This window comes from Cervus canadensis, chromosome 28 (genome assembly GCF_019320065.1).
Source record: "Cervus canadensis isolate Bull #8, Minnesota chromosome 28, ASM1932006v1, whole genome shotgun sequence".
In the NCBI taxonomy this organism is placed as follows: Eukaryota; Metazoa; Chordata; class Mammalia; order Artiodactyla; family Cervidae; genus Cervus; species Cervus canadensis.
In genome coordinates this window covers 49,704,375-49,727,849 of record NC_057413.1, presented here as the reverse complement: position 1 = coordinate 49,727,849, position 23,475 = coordinate 49,704,375, and the positions used below count along the sequence as shown (strand labels likewise).

The 23,475-nt window shown below is 35.7% G+C and overlaps 1 protein-coding gene and 1 pseudogene across 6 annotated transcripts in view; one reads left to right on the top strand and one right to left on the bottom strand.

Moving 5' to 3' along the window:
- The window catches only part of SUPT3H (SPT3 homolog, SAGA and STAGA complex component), a 347,771-nt gene that overhangs the window by 106,234 nt on the left and 218,062 nt on the right, over positions 1-23,475 (top strand). The gene's annotated exons all lie outside the window — the stretch shown is intronic.
- On the bottom strand, positions 3,334-3,514 carry LOC122430225 (annotated as a pseudogene).

Genomic DNA, 23,475 nt, shown 5'->3' with positions numbered 1-23,475 from the left:
CCTTAATAAGCACTTAATATTTCTTTTCTTATGATTTTAATGTTATAAAATACCACAAATATTTGTAAAGAAAGTAACAGTACAGAAAATAAACTGTTGTAATCAGCTTGTCTGTTGTGATTCTCTTGGATTATTCTGTTATTTAATTTCATATTATTTAGAGCTTAGAATAAAAGACATGATAAGAAATTAATGTGTCTACTCAAAAAAGAATAGGTGAACTGTTGTAATAACTGAAACATTAGTGTTCCAAATGTTATAATTTCTGATAGTATGATTTTACTCAGAGTAACTCAAGGACTGTATCTATAGAATTTAAGAAGTTATGGCTCTTTATGTAATCAAAAAACGTTCATGCAGGCTATTGTAATTAACATAAGATCAAATAAATTTACCTCAAAATCTTAAGTTATTTCACAACTTAAGAATGAAAGTTTTTTTTTCAGTATATCAGTATTATTATAGATGACACATTGATTCATTGTATGTGGTTACTCCCAAGTTCTAAAATTTGATTTGTTTCAGAAATGAAATTTTCAGCAAATTATTGTAATGTAAAGACTCCTTTTTTCTCTCTGATGTCTTTTGGTAAATTTTGTAAAAATGTTTTTTAATAAAAAGCTGTTATATTAGGAGACCTTGTAGTTTTAATTTACAATGTTTATATGTTCCAGAAGCTGCTACCGTTTGATTCTTAACTTCTTTCCAGTTCAGAACCTGTGGCTGTAGCAACTGAGGTGGACATTTGTTCTGTTATTCTCTTTTTTTCTACTTTTGGTGAATAAAAAATGACAATCAGTTTTTTAAAAATTTTGTAAAAGTGATCCTATTTCAAATAAGGAAATTGCATCGCTAGAATATATATTCCTATTTTGAAAAGCTATTTTTAAAAATAATATTTTCTTTGTAGCTTTCATATTGATTTGACCATCTCTTAATTTAGGAAAATATGATTAAGTATCATCTTAAAGTAATAATGGGCAATTCAAAGTCACTAACCTTTCAGATAATACCTTATTCAGCAGAAAAGATATTAGATAAGTTGAGAACTTTGAAATGTTTTTAGATGATACCTAGAAATGTAATGATGCAGTATTATAAAGTTCATAGTATTTAAATAGCATTCAAAGTAAGAAATTAAGTCTGAATGCTTTTTTAAGTTCACAGTTTCAATAGGTGCTGATTGCAGATAAGAAAAATACAGAAAGTTTCTTAATTTATGATGTAATTTGAGTTTAGATTTGGTTAGCAGTTAGGTTCACTTCCCAGTGTGTAAATTTAAAGAAAAGCAATTGTCTCGCAAAAATCAGATGCATTTTACAAGATAGGGGGGAAGAGCAATGTTTATATAATACATTGGGACTTAAAAATTCAAAGCATAATAGTTTTATAGTCTTGACTTTCTTATTTTTTTTTCAGTAAACTAAGAAATATAACTAGTTTCTTTTTCTGCAAATATCACAGAGCTTTTGTCTTTCTCGTTCAATTTGTAGTTTTGTTACAGTGCCTATTTTAATCTAAATTTTTCCCTTTTTTTTTTTTTTGCTTTATAAAATATATAAAAGAGATATGAAAGTTTTCATCCAACTGAATAAGCATATATTCAGTGACTCAAAATATTTCATAGGAAAGTATTGGATAAGTAAAAATGCATATAAAGAGGGACCACCATGAAAAAGAAGAGCCATTTAAAAAATTCCTTGGCAGTTTTTTTTTTCTTTCAATTAAGAATAAAGTGTAGAGTAATTGGTCATCAACTTTTGAATTGCTCTTTTAAAAATATCTCATTAAAAGGAAAAGTTATCTGAAATGACTAAATGCCATTTTTTCCTCTACTTAGTCATTTGTTCACTCAGTACTAATTCAGCTTTTTAAAAATTTTATCGAAAGATTAACACATGGTCTTTCACTCTTCCTAGACCTGGTATTTAAAAACCAGTTTCAGTATGTAGCAGCAGGAATTTTAATACTGTGATGAGAAATAAAGTAGTGAAGAATTTGTCCTAATGACAAAACTCTTTTCTCCATTGTTGAGCTTCACAGTAAATATTATTTATTTCAACCTTTGGTACAAGAATGATTTTCTTTTCTTTCTCTGTCTCAGAAGCTTGAGGATATGTTCTATTAGATAAACCTTATCAGGGAAGAGGCACTGAATCCATGTTGTTCTTTTTTTACATATTTTCTGAAACAGACTTTTTTCTCTTGTGATTTATAGTATCACAGTAAATCAGCCTTGTCTATGTTTCCCTGAATCACTTTCATATTTTCATCTTTTAGCAGTAGTTCTCACAATATTTTTATGGAACCAAATGCCTAATAATTGTAACACACACATAATCTTTCGAGAAGTTATAAAAATACAATTCTTGTGCTAATGATATCCAGAAAGCATAATATTCTGAAAAAAGAAATTCCCTTTAGTCAATTTAAAATTAAACACTCTAATGCAAAAGGATATCTAAGGTGAAAGATGTTTGTGTAATGCTAAACATAACCAAAGAAACTGTGGTTTTAGCAAAGGTACTATTGCTCTATTTTATCAAGTGCCAGAAGTTGCATAATGAAAGTCTTTCAGTTAGTGAAAATATAAGTAAAAAAACATAAAAATACCACCCAGCTGGTAGAGATCTTCCTAATTTTTACCTGATTGTATTTCTGAAGAAATATGGCAGGGCTGTCATAAATTTTCAACATGAACTGCATTTTTGTTGCCAATTTCCATATCCTTTAAAAAGTGCTGAAGCGTGCATTTGCTATTTATGTTTGCAGTAGACTGAGTACACTTTTACTATTTGTGGTTTTAGAAATTGGAAACAACCAAACAGTGGTGCTATGGTCTAAAAAAATAAATTTTAAACAGCTGCGGGGACAGTATTTTTAGAATGGTAGGAGTCCTTCTAAAGCAATATTGCCGTCCCCTATCCCCTTTAAAGATGGAATAGGGTCACATATATATAGTCAGGTTTCCATTGTATTTTATCTAAGATGGATAAACTAAATTAAAACTATGCTTTCGTTATGTGTGAAATGTACTTTTAGCATTCTAATGTACTTTTAGCATTCTAAAGTCAACTCTTCTTGTTAACTAGCACATGTTTGTGAAGAATATACACTCAAACAGGGGCTCTGTATCAACCAGAGGGCTGGGCTGGGGAGGGAGATGGGACGGAGTTTCAAAAGGGAGGGGATATACGTATACCTATGGCTGATTCATGTTGAGGTTTGACAGAAAACAGCAAAATTCTGTAAAGCAAGTATCCTTAAATAAAAAAAAATAATAATAAAAAAAGAATATACCAGGCCAATCACGTTTTGGACTTGAATCCTCACAAAGACCCTTCTGTGGATAAGACTTATCTATCGTTATCCTACAAATAGAGAAGCTGAGGCTCAAAGAGACAGTAAATAGCTTTCCTAGAATCACAAAGTTTGTAAGTGATAGGCCTGAGCTTCAAGCTGTTTAACTCCAGACCCACTACACTTGATCTTAGCCAAAAGGCCGAGAAGCGATAACTCCAGACCCACTAAACAAGTGCTTTTCAACCTTGTGTTTTGTCCAGATCCCATTGAAAGGGGGAAGGAAATCCTCCCCAACCCCACTATTAATGTGAAGCATTGTTATGCTAACATTCCTGAAATAAGTACAACCATAAACACACAGATAGCAACTTCTTACTGTGTTTACATCTTACGTAATGATACGTTTTAAACAAATAGAGAGATTAAAACTAAATCCATAATACCAATAACAGTCAAATTAATGGTTTAATTGAATGTGACAGATTTTCCACTCTTGGATAAGCCCCCTTCCTCAGTGTGACTGTTGTGGTGTAAGAGTTGGTTACATTTTTCAGTCGTTCGCAGTGTTTTTTGCACGTCACACCACAAGTGAAAATATTAGTATTCACAGGGCCGTGGAATGTCAAAGCACAGGGTTGGTCCTGACAGGTGACGACAGGCGGTGGGGAGCCTGAGTACCCCTGGCCCTAGCCAGCCATTCCACGGGCTGAGGGGATTGAAATCTGTGCGCTTAGACCCAGTTGCATAGGAGATACAAAGGACATGGTTGGAAAGCTCTGATCGTTACTGTCTTTTCCCTTGTGATAACTCAATTTCCTGTGACTTTTCTCTATTCCAGTTATTATGAAGTCTAGAGTTTTATCTTGACCCCATTTGACCATTATTTGCGTATTGCGTTAGCATCATCCCACATTCCCTTTTCCAACTTCCCATTATCACACTACAGTTAAACAGGTTTTGGCTGCCACTTCATTATTTTTTATTGACACAAAAATTTAATCATGCAGGAAAATTACTGGAAACTTGCAAGTTTCCAAGAATTAGGTCCATAGTCTTCCATTAAAGACACTATTCAGCTATTTACAGGTCTTTTCACAGTAGTTTAAACATTTTAATGTATATCTTTTGTGACTTGATACCATGGACACATAAATTTCCTAAATGAGTAGTCAGCCTCTTTTGGAGTAAAAATTATGAAGCAGTGTGAAATTAGATGAATACTACTCAGGATGAGATTGGGTTTAAATGGGGTTGATTTAAGTCACTGTAATAAAAGCATTGCTGCAGCTTCAGCTTAACTTTCTATTGCAGTTCATTAGTTTTGTTGCATACAACCGTGTTATATTTTTGCTAGAACCAAATATATATTTATAGTAGCTTTGATGTCAGTTTGGAGAACTGATTTTGATTGTGTATATATGTGTATATTTAACAAAAATATTTTGCTGCATGTACCTATAAAGGCATTAGAAAGTAAACCATTTTTATTGTAACAATTAGATATTTGAAAATTTTGCTCTGTTCTTTTTGGTGGTAAATAGTTATCACCAATGCAATAAGCACTTGGATGACAAAACCTTGTTAACCCAAGTTAATATAATGCTATAATTAGAACATTGATTTCTCCTTTTATCAGAAGATCAAGAGAATTAAATTGACTCATTTAAATTGAATAAGAGTTCAAATGTCTGTCTGCAGAAGTTACTGGAAGGACCCTGGGGAAAAGTTTATAAAAAATCTAAATAGAAATGATTTAGAGAATGGGAGTGCTGGACTAAGAGACAAGTGAACTTATTACTGTGCCGTAGCTTTTCCTGTGAATTGATGTTACCCTTTTGAATGTAGCCTTGTCTGTAACATCTGTTTACTTAGTAAATTAAGTGAAGATGAGGTGACTGCAGTAAAAAGTGTCAGAGACATATAGCAGGTGTAAAATTATTTGATGACATTAATTAAGACACTAGGTATTTTATTTTATTGTTTTACTTTCATGACCTGAGTTGTTTTGATCCTTGGACGCTAGAATGATATCCTTTCTTATTCTGCTGGAGTAGATGACAAAAATATTTAAAAATTAGTCTTATTGTAAAATTTGTGATTCATTAAAAGTAACAATTTCATAAAATTTGAAAAGAAATAACTTTTTCTTACTTGAAATGCTTGCTTTTATTTTATTGTGTTACTTAAAAATTTTTAGTCTTTATTTTTTAAGAACAGTTTTAGGTTTAGAGAAAAATTAAGCTGAAAGTATAGAGGGTTGCCATATACTCCTCCACCATCACTGCTTCCCTGACCCCCATTTCAATTAAAATTGAATAGGCAGTATTTTTATAATCTATAATTTTATTTATTTTATTTTTGACTGTGCTGGATCTCTGTTGCTGCACAGTCTTTTTCTAGTTGAAGCGAGTGGGGTCTTCTCTTCCTTGTAACGTGTGGGCTTCTCATTGCAGTGGCTTCCCTTGTTGCAGGGCACAGGCTCTAGGGCACGTGGGCTCAGTAGCTGTGGCTCCCAGGCTCTAGAGCACAGGCTCAGTAGTTGTGGCATATGGGCTCAGTTGCTCCATAGCAAGAGGGATTTTCTGGATCAGAGACTGAACCCATGTCTCCTGCCTTGGCAGGTGGAGTCTTTATCACTGAGCCACCAGGGAAGCCCGGATAGATAGTGAAAAGTGAAAGTGAAGTCGCTCAGTCGTGTCCGACTCTCTGTGACCCCATGGACTGTAGCCTACCACACTTCTCCACCCATAGGATTTTCCAGGAAAGAATACTGGAGTGGGTTGCCATTTCCTTCTCCAGAGGATCTTCCCAACCCAGGGATCGAACCCCGGTCTCCTGCATGGTAGGCAGATCCTTTACCGTCTGAGCCACCTGGGAAGCCCTAGATAGTACTGATACACAATTATAAACGAAAGTCCTTAACTTATATTAGCATAGATAATGACAGCTATCTACCATTATGGAGTAGTTTCACCACCCTAAAAGTTTTCTGTGTTCTACCTGTTCATCCCTTCACTTCCCCTGAACCTCTGGCACCCACTGACCTTTTCACTGTTTCCATAGTTTTACCTTTTTCCAGAATATCATGTAGTTGGAATTATACAGTATGTAGACTTTCTGGTTTGGCTTCTTCACTTAGTGTTATGCACTGAAGATTCTTCCATGACTTTTGTGGCTCCATTGCTTGTTCTTTTTATTGTTGAATAATGTTTCATTCTCTGGATGTACCACAATTTGTTTATCCAGTCACTTAGTGAAGAACACTTTAGTTACCTTGATGTTTTGGTAGTTATGAATAAAGCTTCTCTAAGCATGTGTGTGTGGGTTTTGTATGGATGTAAGTATTCAACTCACTGGTTAAATACTAAGAAACATATTGCTAAAACATGTGGTGGAAGTATGCTTACTTTTGTGAGGCGCTGTCAAATTGACTTCTGCAGTGGCTCTGTCACATTGCGTTTTCACCCACAGTGACTGAAAATTCCTATTGTTCCTCATCCTTAATGGCATTTGGTGTTTGACAGCACTCATATGTTGGAACTTTGTTCATTCTAATAGTCTCATTCTAATTTGCATTTCCCTGGTAACATATGCTTGTTTGATATCTGAATGTCTTCTTTGTTGAGTTCTCTGTTTAGATCTTTTTGCTCATTTTAAGTTGCTCATTTGTTTTCTTAGTATTGGGAATTAAGAATTCTTTGTATTTTGTGTTTACTAGTCCTTTATCACATATGTATCTTTCAAAGATTTTCTGACAGAATGGGGCTTGTCTCTTCATTGTCATGGGGACTCACTCAGAGTCCCCATATTTTTAAAATCTCTATCTCTGAAGTATCTTCTCTTAACTTATTAAGAATGACCCAAGAAAGTCTGCTACTTAACTATGAAGTATATTTTCACAAAGTTTAGCACAAAGAATTGGCCTGTTTACAGAGTTTACATATGTCAAAACATTCTTAAAGTTTGAAAACGAAAGCCATTTGTTGTGTCTTACTTTGGGAAGCTCTGCATTGAACCTACCAATTTCTGTGGGTCAGTTAGAATTCTTCCTTCTTAGTTTGCACTTTTGATAGCATTTCTCAAACTATATTCCATGAAACTTGAATATTTTTCAATATTTATGTAGATTTTTTCTACATACTAAGTTTTTATTCCTTAGTCATGTATTTGGGAAATACACTTCATACTTTATCTTAGTACTTGATTAGCAATGCATATTAAATCTTTAAAAGCAAGTTTTTATAGTAAAGAAATATATTTTATTTGTTTACTTCAGTGATTCCCGCAGTTTTCCGTGATGGAGCCTTTCTGGGGGAACATTTGCTTCAGCTTTCAAAATGCTATTGTGCAGAAGAGTAGTGAGGAAAATGATGCCCTTAAGTAGCATGCACTGGAAAATTCTTTTGGCCTAGTGCCAAAAGGAAGATAAAAAGTTAAAATGTGTGATTTTTAGTATGAGAATAAAGGAATTTTAAAATTCTGTTATTATTGTCCATGTTTAGTTGTGTTACATATAGCTTTTGATATCAAGGAACATAGTATTTAATGGCTTTCCAATCAAAATAAAATCATTTTTGCTATTCTTGTTTAAAAAAAGAGTCTGAAGCTTAAAGGTTTTGATTTGTCTCACAAATTCTCCTTGAAAGAGTATTGTTTTCTTTGGTGGTGAGGACTTCCTCTTTGATTTTATAAGTTTTGTCCAGTGAAAATGTCTTTGGGTGGTCTTTTAGCCTGGGGAATTGATACAAAAATATTAATTTACCTTTTCTGATAAGTAGTTAACTGCAGTTTTCTCGTTTAAACCCCATCTTATGGTTTCCTCTATAGATCTGTGGAAATGAGCAGAATTGCACATGAGCTTTTCTGAGGGTTGCTTTGAAAAACAGGAACCATGTTTCTCTGAAATCTTGGACTGATGAGAACTTTAACATGTTTCATTAGCTGAACTAAAATGAACCTGAAATATAACCACATTAAAATTTATGTTTTTTACTTTGGAGACTGATATTTCAAAGGTTTTGTTTCTGATTGAAGACTCTGAGCCTGTAATGCCAAGTTATGATTTATGAACATGGTGAGGAAAAAATAGAACATCTTTCTTTTGGTTTTTAATCATCTCTTAGAGTGTTTTATGCTTTTGAAACTTAAAGATTAAATTTATATCTAATGTTCTTTGCATTTCTTCATATGCATATTCTCTTTATTTGAATATTTTGCCTTTACTGCATAAATTTTTATAGTACATACATTGTGTTTATTTTCATGTTGTAGTAGCTAGTTGAGGATGGTTTGAAAATGATTGTTTTTTTTAAAATTTATTTTAATTGGAGGCTAATTACTTTACAGTATTGTAGTGGTTTTGCCATACACTGACGTGAATCAGCCATGGGTGTACATGTGTTCCCCATCCTGAACGCCCCCCCCCACCTCCCTCCCCATCCCATCCCTCTGGGTCATCCCAGTGGACCAGCCCTGAGCACCCTGTCTCATGCATCGAACCTGGATTGGCAATCTGTTTCACACTTGATAATATACATGTTTCAATGCTATTCTCTCAAATCATCCCACCCTCACCTTCTTCCACAGAATCCAAAAGACTGTTCTTTACATCTGTGTCTCTTTTGCTGTCTTGCATATAGGGTTATCATTACCATCTTTCTAAATTTCACATATATGTGTTAGTATTCTGTATTGGTGTTTTTCTTTCTGACTTACTTCACTCTGTATAGCAGGCTCCAGTTTCATCCACCTCATTAGAACTGATTGAAATGTATTCTTTTTAGTGGCTGAGTAATATTCCATGCTGTATATGTACCACAGCTTTCTTATCCATTCGTCTGCTGATGGACATCTAGGTTGCTTCCGTGTCCTGGCTATTGTAAACAGTGCTGCAATGAACACGGGTACACGTGTCTCTTTCAATTCTGGTTTCCTCGGTGTGTATGCCCAGCAGTGGGATTGCTGGGTCATATGGCAGTTATATTTCCAGTTTTTTAAGGAATCTCCACAGTGTTCTTCATAGTAGCTGTACTAGTTTGCATTCCCACCAACAGTGTAAGAGGGTTCCCTTTTCTCCCCACCCTCTCCAGCATTTATTGTTTGTAGACTTTTGGATAGCAGTCATTCTGACCGATGTAAGATGGTACCTCATTGTGGTTTTGATTTGCATTTCTCTGATAATGAGTGATGTTGACAAACACATCTTTTCATGTGTTTGTTAGCCATCTGTATGTCTTCCTTGGAGAAATGTCTGTTTAGTCCTTTGGCCCACTTTTTGATTGGGTCTTCTATTTTTCTGGAATTGAGGTGCAGGAGTTGCTTGTATATTTTTGAGATTAATTCTTTGTCACTTGCTTCATTTGCTATTATTTTCTCCCATTCTGAAGGCTGTCTTTTCACTTTGCTTATATTTTCCTTCATTGTGCAAAAGCTTTTAAGTTTAATTAGGTCCCATTTGTTTATTTTTGTTTTTATTTCCATTATTCTGTGAGGTGGGTCATAGAGGATCCTGCTGTGATTTACGTCAGAGAGTGTTTTGCCTATGTTTTCCTCTAGGAGTTTTATAGTTTTCGTCTTATGTTTAGATCTTTAATCCATTTTGAGTTTACTTTTGGTTGGTTTTTAAAAATTGTTTCTTAAAGAAAGGAGGAAATGGAGAGAACCATTTATTTCAACCTTTTACCAAATGAGTATTAGAACTAGGTAAGAACCCTAAGTTAGTGTTAAGAGCTCAGTCATGTCCGACTCTTTGCAACTCCATGGACTACAGCCCACCAGGCTCCTCTGTCCGTGGAATTCTCCAGGCAATAAGTTCTCCAGGGAGTGCGTTGCCATTCCTTTCTTCAGGGATCTTCCTGACCCAGGTATTGAACCTGGGTCTCCTACATTGCAGGAGAATTCTTTACCATCTGAGCCGCCAAAGCCTTAAGTGATACAGTAAATTATCTAAAGGATTTTATTTTTCTTCTCAGTGTTTTTAACATACAAATTGCTTTTGCTTAATATAATTTATTTTGTTTGGGAAATAAGACAAATGACCTTTGACCTTTCTTTAAAAGTTCCTTCTAAGAAAGTGCCAATGTAATTAGCCGCTTAGAGGATTTATTATACAGTAAATTTTTTCCCTCACCCATAAAACAGAATAAAAAGACTGCTGCAAGATGAATTCAAATTTCTTGTAAGAATGAGTAACATGGTTTAATAGTGGTAAACTCTGAAGTATATGCTGTGCCACAGTGGAAAGAGATATGAACGAGTACAAGAAAATTGGTTTTTAGATCCTAAAATATATCTAGCATACTTTCCACCAAAGACATTTGTACTTACTGCTTCTTTCTCCTGGAATTTTCCTAGGCGATCCTTTCCAGTGTTTGATATTTTACTCAGTTTTCTCCCTAGTGTTTCCCCTTCTGAAATTACTACCCTAACCACCAGCTTATTTAATATAATACTCATCACTTTTTAGTCTCTCTCTTTTTTTTTTTTTTACTTCCCAGGAAGATTTTCACTTTATTTCCTTTAAAAAAATTAATTATTTATTTTAGTTGGAGGATAATTACTTTACAGTATTGTGATGATTTTTGCCATATATCGACATGAATCAGCCACGAGTGCACATGTGTCCCCCCATCCTGAACCCCCCTCCCACCTTCCTCCCCATCCCATCCCTCTGGATTGTCCCAGAGCACCGGCTTTGAGTGCCCTGCTTAATGCATCAAACTTGCACTGGTCATCTATTTTACGTGTGGTACTGTACATGTTTCAGTGCTATTCTCTTAAATCATCCCACCCTCACCTTCTCCCACAGAGTCCAAAAGTCTTTTCTTTACATCTCTGTCTCTTTTGCTGTCTTGCATGTAAGATCGTTGCTACCATCTTTCTAAATTCCATATATATGCATTAATATACAGTATTGGTGTTTGTCTTTCTGACTTACTTCATTCTGTATAATAGGCTCCAGTTTCATCCACCTCGTTAGAACTGACTCATATGTATTCCTTTTTATAGCTGAGTAATATTCCATTGTGTAATATGTGCCACAACTTCCTTATCCATTGGTCTGCCTGTGGACATCTAGATTGCTTCCATGTCCTGTTTATTGTAATCAGTGCTGCAATGAACATTGGGGTACATATGTCTCTTTCAATTCTGGTTTCCTCAGTGTGTATGCCCATAACTATTTTATTGTACTTCATTGCACTTATTTCTGCCTGTCATTATCTTAATACATTTGTTTGTTCTTCACTTGTTTTCTTATATCTGTTAGAATGAAAGCGAAGAGTACAGGCCCAGTGTTTTGTTCTTTGCTTCATCTCTAAATCTTTTTTATATCTACCATAGGTTTTTGCTTACAGATTAAAGACTTAAAGCATAAGACCTAAGCCATAAAACTCCTAAAGAAAACATAGTTTATAAGCTCCTTGACATCATTCTTGGCAGTCTGCTAAAAAGAACTCAGCAGAGAAAATGTTCCAGAGTGTTTAATAGAACTGAGACACTAAGAATACTTTATAGGAAGTACTTTAAGACATTGGTTCAACCATTTAAAAGATGTATCTTTTAAAGAATTTATTTCATACAAAAAAATTTTCCATTGGCTGCTAGGAGTCATGAGCCTTGGTTTCTAATTTCTAATTGATTTGTGATTGTGACTGGGCAGATTGTCTAACCTGTTTGAGATGTGCATTTCACATTTGACTAGAATAAAGAACACTAATTTTTTTCAACCCCAGAATTACAGGATTCTGTAAAATATCATATATCCTTGATTCTAAGATATTGGTTTAACTTGCTAAAGGTAAAATGCCTCTTAAATCTATTTAAAATTATGTATGTAACTTTTATTAATCAATGGTTTCTATAATCAACAATGCCTCTATTTTAGGAGAAATATGAGTTATCTTTTTTAGTGATGTGTGTTTAAAAGTAACATTTAACAATCTCAGAGTAAAATTTAGTTGCGGAGTTCCACATTTTGCATGCACATGTATTTTCTGTGATGTTTATAAATGTCTCTGCCTAGAAAACATGTAGTAATACAAATAAGACAGTTTTTTTAAAAATGAATCAACTATTAACAAAATATATACTTGAAACATGTATTTTATGGAACAATATTGCTCTTGAATTATGACTAAGAAATTGATGTGGTAGAAAAAAAACTAGAAGTAGCCTTGTTTGTAAACTTTGAATCTAATTTTGGCTTTGCCACCAACTTTGGTCAAGTTGCTTCTTTTCTGTTAATTTTTTTGATTAGAATTAAATTATCTGCCCTCTAATTTTAAGACCCAAATGTAATAAAGCTCTTCATAGATTATATGTTTTCAAGACCTTTGAAAATTTTGAAGACTTATGCAAATGCATGATTTGACCCTCTTTGTAGCTCTAAAATGTTCTCCCATATTTCCCTCCCCCACTTTTTAGTGAAAAAAAAAAAAAGAATACTCCCTTACCCAAAATAACACTGCATGTCCCATTTTATAAATATCTTCTACTGAAGCTAATGAGAAAAATGATGGAGCATTATATGTTAAGATCTTATTATGGCTTTAAAACTTATATTGGAGTTTTAAAATTAAACTTTTAATTTTGAGATAATAGATTCACATTCAGTTTTAAGAAATAATACAGAGAGATCCTTGGCACCCTCTACCCATTCTTCCCAGTGGTAAATCTTACAAAATTATAGTTCAACATATTAATACTAGCAAAATCAAGGTCCAGAACCAAGGTTTACCACAAAGACCCCTCTAGTTATCCTTTCAGAGGCATACCTACTGTCTCAGCTCCCACCCTTCATCTGCTCTATGCCCAGCAACTAGTCTTTTCCATTTCTACAGTTTTGTCAGCTCAAAAATTGTATATAAACAGAAACATACAATATGAGATCTTTCGGGATTTTTTCCCCCCACCATAATTTCCTGAAGCAGTTGAAGTTGCATCTGTCAGTATTTGTCCATTTTTATTACAGAATAGTATTTCATTGCACCAGTTAATTTAATCACTCATCTATTGAAAAACATCTGGATTGTGTTCAGTTTGGGACTGTCATATAAAACTGCTAAAAACATTTCTGTACAGATTTTTTGTGTATGAACACAAGTTTTTATTTCTCTCAGGTAAATGCCTAAGAATACAGTTGCTGAGTCATAATAATTGAATGATTAGTTTTACCAGGTACTGCCAAATCGTTTGCCAGAGTGGCTGTACCACTCTTCACTCCAGTCAGTAATGTATGAGTGATCCAGATGCTGATGACCAAGATTTAGTTTCTTTGCAGCTTTTCCTACAGTGAGTGCTGCAATTGTTTTGTTCGTTTTAGGCATTATAATAGGTGTGTAATGGTATCTCTTTATAACTTTCGTCTGCATTTCACTAATGACTCGTGATGCAGAACATTTTTCTTCTTGTTTTCCACATACTTCCGCTGTGTTGAATGATTGCTCATGTGTTTCTCCATTTTATTATTAGATTATTTATTGTTTATGTTGAATTTTTAAGAGTTCTTCATAGATAGTCATCCTTTATTAGGTATGCACTTCACAAATATTTTTCTCACAGTTCTGTGACTTGTTTTTTCATCCTCTTACCAGAGCCTTTTGCAGAGAAAGTTTTAAACTTTGAATGAAGTCCAGTTTATGAAACTTTCCTTGTATGAATTGTGCTTTTGGTATGACGTTTAAGAACTCTTTGACTAGTCCTTTATTCTGAAGATTTACTCCTTTATTTATTTTTCTAAAAGTTTTAGGTTTTAGATTAAGGCCCATGGCCCCTTTTGAGTTTTGTGTAGGATATGAGGTTTAGTTTGAACTAACTTTCTTTTTTTTTTTTTTGGCCAATGGATTCTCTAATGTTCCTGCACCATTTGTTGAAAAGGCTGTTTGTCTATTCTCCATTGGATTGTATTTGCAACATTTTCAAAAATTAGTTGGGCATATTTTTGTGTGTTTACTCCTAGGTTTAGATTCTGTTCCATTGCCCAGCACATGTATTTCTTTGACAGTTCCATACTGCTTTGCTTCATGTGGTAGGCATGAAGAGCAGAGAGAGTGATTTTTTCCCACTCTATTAGTTTTTTAGATTGTTTATTCTAGGACATGTTGCTTTCTATATAAATTTTAGAATTAGCTTGTATTGTATGCCTACAAGTAACACTGTTGGGATTTTGATGGCAGTTGCATTGAACTTAAAGATTAATTTGAGAATTGCCATCTTTACTGTATTGTGTCTTTTCATTACATGAAAATGATGTATTTCTCCATTTCATTTAAGTATTCTTTCTTTCCTCAGCATTTTCTAATTTTCTGCATATAGATCCCATTCTTGTTAACCTTATAGATAAATAGTTCCTTTTCTTTGTGTGATTATACATAATGTTTTAATTTTGGTTTCCACATGTTCCTTTTTGGCAAATAGAAATTTAATATTTGCGTGTTAGTTTTGTATCCTTTGCTGAAATAACTTAGAACAGTTGTACGAGTTTATCAGCAAATCCACTGGTGTTTTCTATGTAAAGGATCATTTCCAATTAAAGATACTTTTATTTATTTATTGCTTATTTGTTTTCCTTTTAGCTCTTTTTACTGTCTTATTGCAGTGGCTAAAACTTTCAATGCTATGTTGAATCAGAGTGATAAGAGCAGACATTATTGCCTTGTTCCTCATTTTAGGAGGAAAGCATTTCATGAAAATTTTTAGTATGAAGTGATATTGGATTATGTCAGATGCTTTGTCTGCATCAATTTACATGATCTTATAATTTCTCTTCTTTAGTCCTTTGATATGGTGAATTGTTTGTTGTTTAGTCGCTAGGCTGTGTATGACTCTTTTGCGACCCCATGGACAGTAACCCTCCAGGCTCCTCTGTCTGCGGGATTTCCCAGGCAAGAAAACTGGAGTGGGTTGGCATTTCCTTCTCTAGAGGATCTTCCCAACCCAGGGACTGACCCACATCTTCTGCATTGGCATGCGGATTCTTTACTCCTGAGCCACCAGGGAAGTCCATGGTGGGTTACATTGATTGATTTACAGATACTGAACCAGCTTTGTGTACCTGGAATAGATTGCAGTGGTCATTGTGTAAAATTCATTTTATACATTGTTGGACTTGATTTGTTAATCTTTTGTTGAGAACTTTTATATTTAAATTTGTGAGAAATACTGGTCTATAGTTCCCCCTCCCTTTTTAATAACTGTGTTTTGGTTGTGCTTTAGACTCCTTTTGTTTCGGTATCAGAGTAATAGTTCTAAAATAAATGTGCACATTTTTCCTCCATTTTAATTTTCTGGAACAGATTATATAAAATCTATGTGAATTCTGCTCTAAGTGTTTGATAAAATTCTTCTGTGAAACCATCTGGGCTTAAAGATGTTCTCTGTCATGTTAACTGTAGCATTGAGTTCATCCAATAAGTTTATTTTTTATCATTTTTTTCAGTTCTATACTTTCTGTTCCATTGTTTTCAAAATCTTATTAATTTGTGTTAACAAAACTTTTAATTGCTTGTTGAAGCATGTGTTGCAGCTGCTTTAAAATCCTTGTGGGACAGTTTTAACATCTGATTCATCTTGGCTTTGGCATTTGTTGTTGTTTTTCCCATTCCTGTTGTGCTTTCCTGGTTCTTGGTATGGCAGTGATTTCTAAAATTATATCCTGGTTTTATATTATGAGACTCTTGAGCCTGTTTAATTATTATTATTATTTTTAAATCAGCTAGGCTTCCTGTTGAAGTGGATGAGGGTTGGATGTTTGTGTATGTTCACATGACCCATAGGATTCCCCCGACTCCATACTCCAGGACGCCTATAGCAAAAGTAGAAGCCATTGGTAGGTTGGATATTCACCATCTCCTCCTGGAGATTTGAGTTACAGTGTCAGTTTTCCTGCTGAGCGTGCCTCCACCAGGGCAGAGACGGAGGGAGCAGACTGTGAATTCACAGTGGCGCTGGGGCTCTGTTTCCCCCGGGTACTGCCCATACCAGGCAAGTGGGGAATAAGAGTGTTGACTAGCCCCGCTCGGCGCTGTGGAGTGAGGATGGAGACTCAGCTCCCCACTGGGCCTAGTGACCCTGGGGGCAGGGGGAAAGTGGACCAGGGGCGAGTCTCCCCTTGTGCAGTCTTGGTCCATCTCATCAATTGTGTGAGGCTCCGCTTTTTCTTGGACTGCACTAATCTTGGTGACTAGCTCTGCTCAGACTGCCTTCTTAATACATCCCATTGCTGCTGGGGAGGGGAGGAGGCTCAGCTTTTTGCTCCTCCTTGCAGATGTTCCTTCCTTGGGGGCATTCTAGGGACCAAGGAGAAGGAACAACACTGACCATTTGCCAGAAGGGAGGTTGCCGCACCCCTGGTTCTCCCTGGGGGACGATGAAGGTCCGCCTGCCTATCCAGCTGTCTGACTGACCACTCGTGGGTGACGGGGGTGACTGCTTCTGTGTGAGAAGGGTAGCCTGGGTGGGGTGTGGAACTTCGACTTCTCATTTGGTCTCCTGGAAGGGGAAAATGGTTTCTCCGTTGGTGGTTGGAGGGTGATTGATTCTTTTGTTAGTCCACCCTTTTCTTGGTCCTTGGCTGGGTGTTGGGTGGAGGAGAGGCCTTTTCCTGGAGGTCCCACAGGCTCTCTCCTGCTGTACCCTGCCTGTGACACCGTGGGGGCAGTAGAAGGCCCAAGGCACACACGGCCATGTGTTTCCTCCAGAGGCGAGGTCTCTAGGCAGCCTTCTTTCTACCTTTTGGACACTTCCTGTGCTGCTTTGTTGTGTGACATCTCTGGTTTTTTAGTTGTGAGAGGAAAGACTTGGGAGGTATGGAGCTTCCCTTCATGACAGAACCAAAGTCCCAATGCTTTTGTTAACACGGCAGCACTTAAAATTTACTGTTATTATAGTGGAGTAGTATCTCATGAAAATATTTTCCGTTAAGAATTTCACCAATTTCTGCATTGGATTGTGATTCATTTACTAGCATTTTTTCCCCTGGAATCACTGAATTATTTCCTCATCAGACAAGGAGTGTCTCTAATCCTTTTGATTTGTGGTAAAACACATATAACATGATATTTGCCATTTTAAAGTGTACAGTGTGATGGCCTTAGCTATATTCACTATATTATGCAGCCATCACCACTAACTATTTCCCAAACTATTTTTTGTTAATTAATAGACTTAAAAACAAACAAACAAACAACTGTTTGGTTTATAGAAAAATGAGTGGAAAGTATGGGAAGATCTCAGGTACGCCCCCCTCTTCCTCACCCGCTTTTCCTCTGTTATTAGCATCTTGTGTTGGTGTGCCCCGTCTGTTACAACTAATGACACTACATATACATGCTGTAAGTTTTCACAAATGTTTAATAACATGCGTCCACCTTTACCATGTCATACAGAATAGTTTCACTGTCCTCAGTATGCCCTGGGCACTACCTAGTCATTCTTCCTTCTTTCCTGCCCCACAGTTCCTAGTAACCACTCATCTTTTTACTGTACCTAATTCAGCATCCTATACATACATATTTTTAAAGTTAGTTTGTCAAAACGTTTGGAGAATGTAATTCAGTTTTAGAACATTAGGAAGGTGAAATAGAATGTCAAAGCCATTTTTATAAATGTTTATTTTAAATAGAGCCTGTTACTACAAACTATTCATGTGTTCTTCTTTTAGAGTGTTTTGCAAAGGTGCTGTTTTGTTTGATAGCTTATAAAAGTGAAAACCCATTTAAGCAGTTTACAGTATGCACCATCATGGCAGTTGATGTTCATGTTGGGTCAGTTTTCCACTTACTCACCTCACTTTTTATGCCCAGCATTTTTTAAATTGCATCATGGTCTCTATCTTCTTAGGGTTAGAGCATGTATTACAGTTTAGCAAGAAAGGGGTCAAACTCTTTGAGGTAACGTACTTAAAATACCCTTATGATCTTAAAGAGCAACCAACCTTAAGATAGTCTGCTATCACCGGATAGTTTTGCCTGTGATGGCATAGGATAAGAGATTAAAACTGTGGAATCTTGACTGTCTGATACTTGAGCCAGGAAGGTCTGATACAGATGTTCTATTTTCTAGTAAATTGTGAAGGTATGGGAAGTGCAAAGATAAAAAAGCATAAGGCAATAGGGTGATTAGAAAAATAAAGTAGATAGTTACAGTGCAGCGTGACGGAGCCTGTGATAGAAATCCAGAGTAGGACATCAGGGATCCCTTCCCCTACAGAAGAGACAGCTAAGCTCAATTTGGCTCTTGGCGTCATTAAAGGTGTGTTATTGTCTCTGAAGCATGTATCTGTAGGACTTTTGAAATATATTTGTGGTCCTTTCTGTCTCGGATGCTGACAGTAATTCTCCCCAAACTACTAAGATTCTAAGCCCCCACTGAGAAAGCACGGTTTACAGTTGGTTTAGAACCATTAAGAAGAAATCATACCCTACAGGGGAAAGGTATTTGTGATGGTGACGTTGAGTGAAAAATAGCTTGTCTTGTGGTGATATGAGTTTAGGTCTGGAATTAGGTAGAACTGATCTAATTGAACCTGGATCCTGCAGTTATGTGACCGTGAATAAAGTGGATAACCTTTGTAAAACAGGGACACTACTGTTTATAGATTAAATGAGGTTATGCTTACAAAGCTCTTAGCATAGTGCTTGGCGTATACTGAGTACTGTGGGGTGGTTAGCTGTTTTTACTAATAAATGAGCCTTACCTAACTATGTTTGTAATTATCAAAATATAATATTAGTACATGTTACATTGGTGCTAAATTTGTGCTCAAAATAGCTGGGAAGATGTTTTATTTAAGTTCATGTAGACTTATAATATTTCCAGTAGCAACTGTAAACTTAGACATGTGAAGAAGTGAGAATTAAGAGGAGTCCTATTTTGGTAAATAGATATTAAACAGTGTTTTTCTAAGAAAACCACGAAGAGTTTACCCCTGGAGTTCTTGAGTGTGCAGCATCTGGATGTTTAACACGTGATTGTTTATGTGTGCACTCTCCAACAGCTGGAAATCTGTATGCTTCGTGTATATTTTTATTTCATCACGTCTTTGGATCAGAAAGTTTTTGATAAAGAAAATTGTCTCATTAATAATTTTAGATAGCTTCTTTTATCAGAGTTAAAGGATTCCCAGTACAATTGCTCAACAACTAAAATTTTTAAAATATCTTCAGAATTTAAAAAAAATATATATTGAGTTCATTATTAATCATAAGAAAGTTGTGAACCCTTGGCTTAAAGCAGTTTAAAATCTGAGATGAAGAAGAGTGATACAGATATATACAGGGTAACTTAGGAATAATATTTTATACATAATAAAAATAATAAAATAAATGACCATATTCTGTTGGAATCCCATCCCATCACTTTAAAAAAAAAGCAAGTGGCATTTTTGTGAATACCTTACAAGGAAGGGATAATTTCAAAGGGTTGTCTGCACTTCATAAGAGCAACGTGTTGGTCTTACCTTAGATTGTGATCTTTTATCAGTCTTGAACTGCCTCACTGTTCGAGTTGGGGGCACTGGTTTGAAAGGTCCTCTTCAGTTTTAAGCTGTAAAAATGCCATGGTGGTTTGGGGTTTTGATTAAAAATAGAGTGTGCTGATTTCTCTGTAGGCGTGCTTGCCATATTTGTTTACATTTATTCAATGTTAGTATTGCTTTTATTTCTAGCAAATATTTCTTAAGTGTATTTTTGTCTTGTTTGTGTTATAAAACAGAAAGAGCAAAACTGAAGGTGTAAGTTCATGCACGTTTTATAACGTGTTAAGTAAGGTATTTGTTTTTGCTAATAGCATCGAGAAGTTGCCTTTTGTTTGTTTTGTTTTCTTTGCCTCTGAACTTCTGATAGAGTCCTGAGATTAATTAAAATCTGTTGCAATTTTGATTGCCTTAAAGCTGATGCTTAACACTAATATAGGTACAAAAACTGAATATTTTTTAAAATTTTAAATAGAGATTATACATGTGAACAGTTCTTCTGGAGATCACTATACTCAGGGTTCATAGTGCAATCAGATGTGATAGGAGTGGGCTTATTTGGGTATATTGAGATTTGAAGAAAACCTGTAAGAACTTGCTATTGATAATTTTCATTGAACAGAAACTTTTAAAGATTCACTTTGAAATAAAAATTAAAAACCACCAGCAGCTAACATATATGTAATAGCTTACTATTTGTAGAGCCTTGGTGTACAGGATGGGCTTCTCTGGTGGCTCAGGGGTAAAGAATCTGCCTGCCAGTGCAGGAGACGTGAGTTCAGTCTCTGGATTGGGAAGATACCCTGGAGGAAGAAATGGCAACCCACTCCAGTATTCTTGTGTGGGAAATCCCATGGACAGAGGAGCCTGGTGGGCTGTAGTCCATGTGGTTGCAGAGAGTCGGACACAACTGAGCAACTAAACAGCAGTGGTGAAATGCAGAGTGTCCTCTTGATCCTACCATCAGTTTGATGCTGGAGTGTTATTATCTTAATTGACTTGCCCATGATCGTAACACCTAGTAAGTGATAACCAACAAGATGTTAGCCTCCAAGTTCCATGTTGTTCTCTACATTCCCTAAGAACTTGTCTTTATTTTAAAAATTATTCTTAATGAATATTGAGCTCATGATATCTTAGAATTATTTTGTATGATCTTCCATTGCATTTTGGGAAAAAAAATTAACAAAAGGTTCCTCATCTTTCTTATGTTACTAGTTGGAAGTGACAACTGTAGAGATGCTGGGGAAGTGTGAGGCCCTATGGAAATATAACTAATTGTAGGATCCACCTTAAGTAAAAGAAGATTATTTTCACATTCTGGACAGAAAACCAAGTGAGAATTTCATAGTCAGCATTTTAAAGGAAAAGAAAACTTAACAAAACCAAATCACCAGTTTTCCGTGTAGTGATACTGTACTAAAATGCCTTTTAAAGGCAGTGATGGTATACTAATAAACTTTTTAAAGATTATGATAAACTGTGCAGATTTACTTTAATTTCCAGAAAAAATAGTTCAGAATTTCCTTGAACTCCTTTCACCTACGAAAGATCTGTGGACTTAGTCAATGAACATGAACATTTCATGTGGGTGGAGATGCCAAAAAGGGTTTTTGAAGGAGAGAGGGGAAATGCTCTACATACGGAGACTGAGGGAAATTTCATAGGCTATGATTTTTTTCTGTATAGTCCATGGATTTCTCCAGGCCAGAATACTGGAGTGGGTAGCTGTTCCCTTCTCCAGGGAATCTTGCAACCCAGGGAATCACACCCAGGTCTCCCGCATTGCAGGGGATTCTTTACCAGCTGAGCCACTAGGGAAGCCCAAGAATACTGGAGTGGGTAGCCTGTCCCTTCTCCAGAGGATCTTCCCAACCCAGGAATCGAACTGGGGTCTCCTGCATTGAAGGTGGATTCTTTACCAGCTAAGCTACAGGGAAGCCCCCTGATTCTAGTAGGAAAAATGTAAGGAAACGCGGGTCTTGCCGAAAGTCGTTCACTGCCGTTCCATACGGCTCACACTTGGGCCCAGTGTTGGACTGCTCTTACAGAATCGTTCAAAAACGACTGTTTTCTTTTTCCACCAACCCATCTTTTGGAGCAAATATGTTACTGCCACTATGCCCTATGAAAGGGTAAATTTCTTCCCTAAACGTCTACCAAGAGTTGTTTTCTAAATCATAGCCTCTCCTTAATCACAGTGAGGCAACTGGTGATACTTCCTGTGTTGAAAGATAGGAGTGGGAAGTTTCAAAGCATACCAGGGGTCAGTTTCCTGTTCCCACCTCCTGGGACTGTGCCCTAGGGATCTATTTTGAGTTGCCAGACTCAAAGTAAATAATTCTATTTAGCATCTACTTTATACACTGGCTTGAAATTTAACTTTGTAAATTAAAATAAGTTCCACTGTAGGGCATTTATTCTTCTTAAATGATTTTTGTCAGTTTTCATATACTTTGACCACAGTTCCTGAAATTGTAGGATGAGTCTTATTTACTGTGAAAGAAGAAAAGAGATTTAAAATATATTATTGTTCTGGCTAGAAAATATTAAAACCCTGTTTCACGGAATGAGTCTGTTAGAGGGTAGAAAGAACCATAGGTCGCTGACTGGGGAGCCACAACAGAATAATCTGAAGGACTTTTCCACAGATTTCTCCAGGCCATTTGATTGAACGGTTTTGAGGTGATTCCTGTACGTGGCACATTTTTATAAAGCTTCTGTGGAGATGATTGTGATTAACACTCATAGTAAAGAACTACTTCATTTTATTGTTTTAAGCAAGGCCCAGACATGTGAACCAGTTTGCCCAGAGACTGTTGATAGCAGAGCCCAGAATGGATTCTGGTCTCCTGCCTCAGGCCCCATGGTTTTTTTTTTTTTTTTTTTCGTACTTTATCATAGTTACTTCCCAGTTTGGATGTTTACACTAATACTGGAAAATCCTCTTTTCTTCTCACTTGTTTCAAACTTGTGAGATTGTGGTCATGTGAAATGCTTAGGTTTTTGCGCCAGTATCAAAAACTTTTAAGTAATGTCAAGATAGAGACTGAAGATAATAACATTTTTTTAAACCTCTAAACAATTATAAGCACTTGATAGGTGCCTATTAAATGACTAGTGATTCACTTAATTAATGATAAATGCTTAGTATTTTGGATAATGTAACATCTAGTTACACTCTAAACGTAATATGTAACACCTTTGGTTCTAGCCAGTGTTCAAGAATATTTATTGAATAAAAATCAGTCTTCAGGGAGTTTTCTTACAATATTAGCTATGAATATCCTTTTCCACATAATTTCTGCATAATTTAGAATAATTTTATAATTTAGAATGATTTTTGTCTTCTCAGAATAATTGTTTTGTTTTGCTTTTTGTGCATGGTTGTTTCATATAATAAGATCACATTTGAGTAGATAAAAGGGTAGTGGACTTAATGTTAGATGACATCACTATCTTAGGCTTAGTTTTTCTCTGTCTGTCAATGAATGAATTAGGCTAGATTTCAGGTCTAAAATTATGTAACTGTATTCTGTTGGCTGTTTCTCTATATCTGTATAAAGACATATCCTATTGTCTCTGTTTCTCCGGAGACCCCTGACTAATTTGATCCCTGTCTTTCTTTGTTGTAAGAAGTGTAATGTAAATGATGGTAATGCTAAGCACTTACAGTGGTGAAACTGGAGATAAGGGGCTTC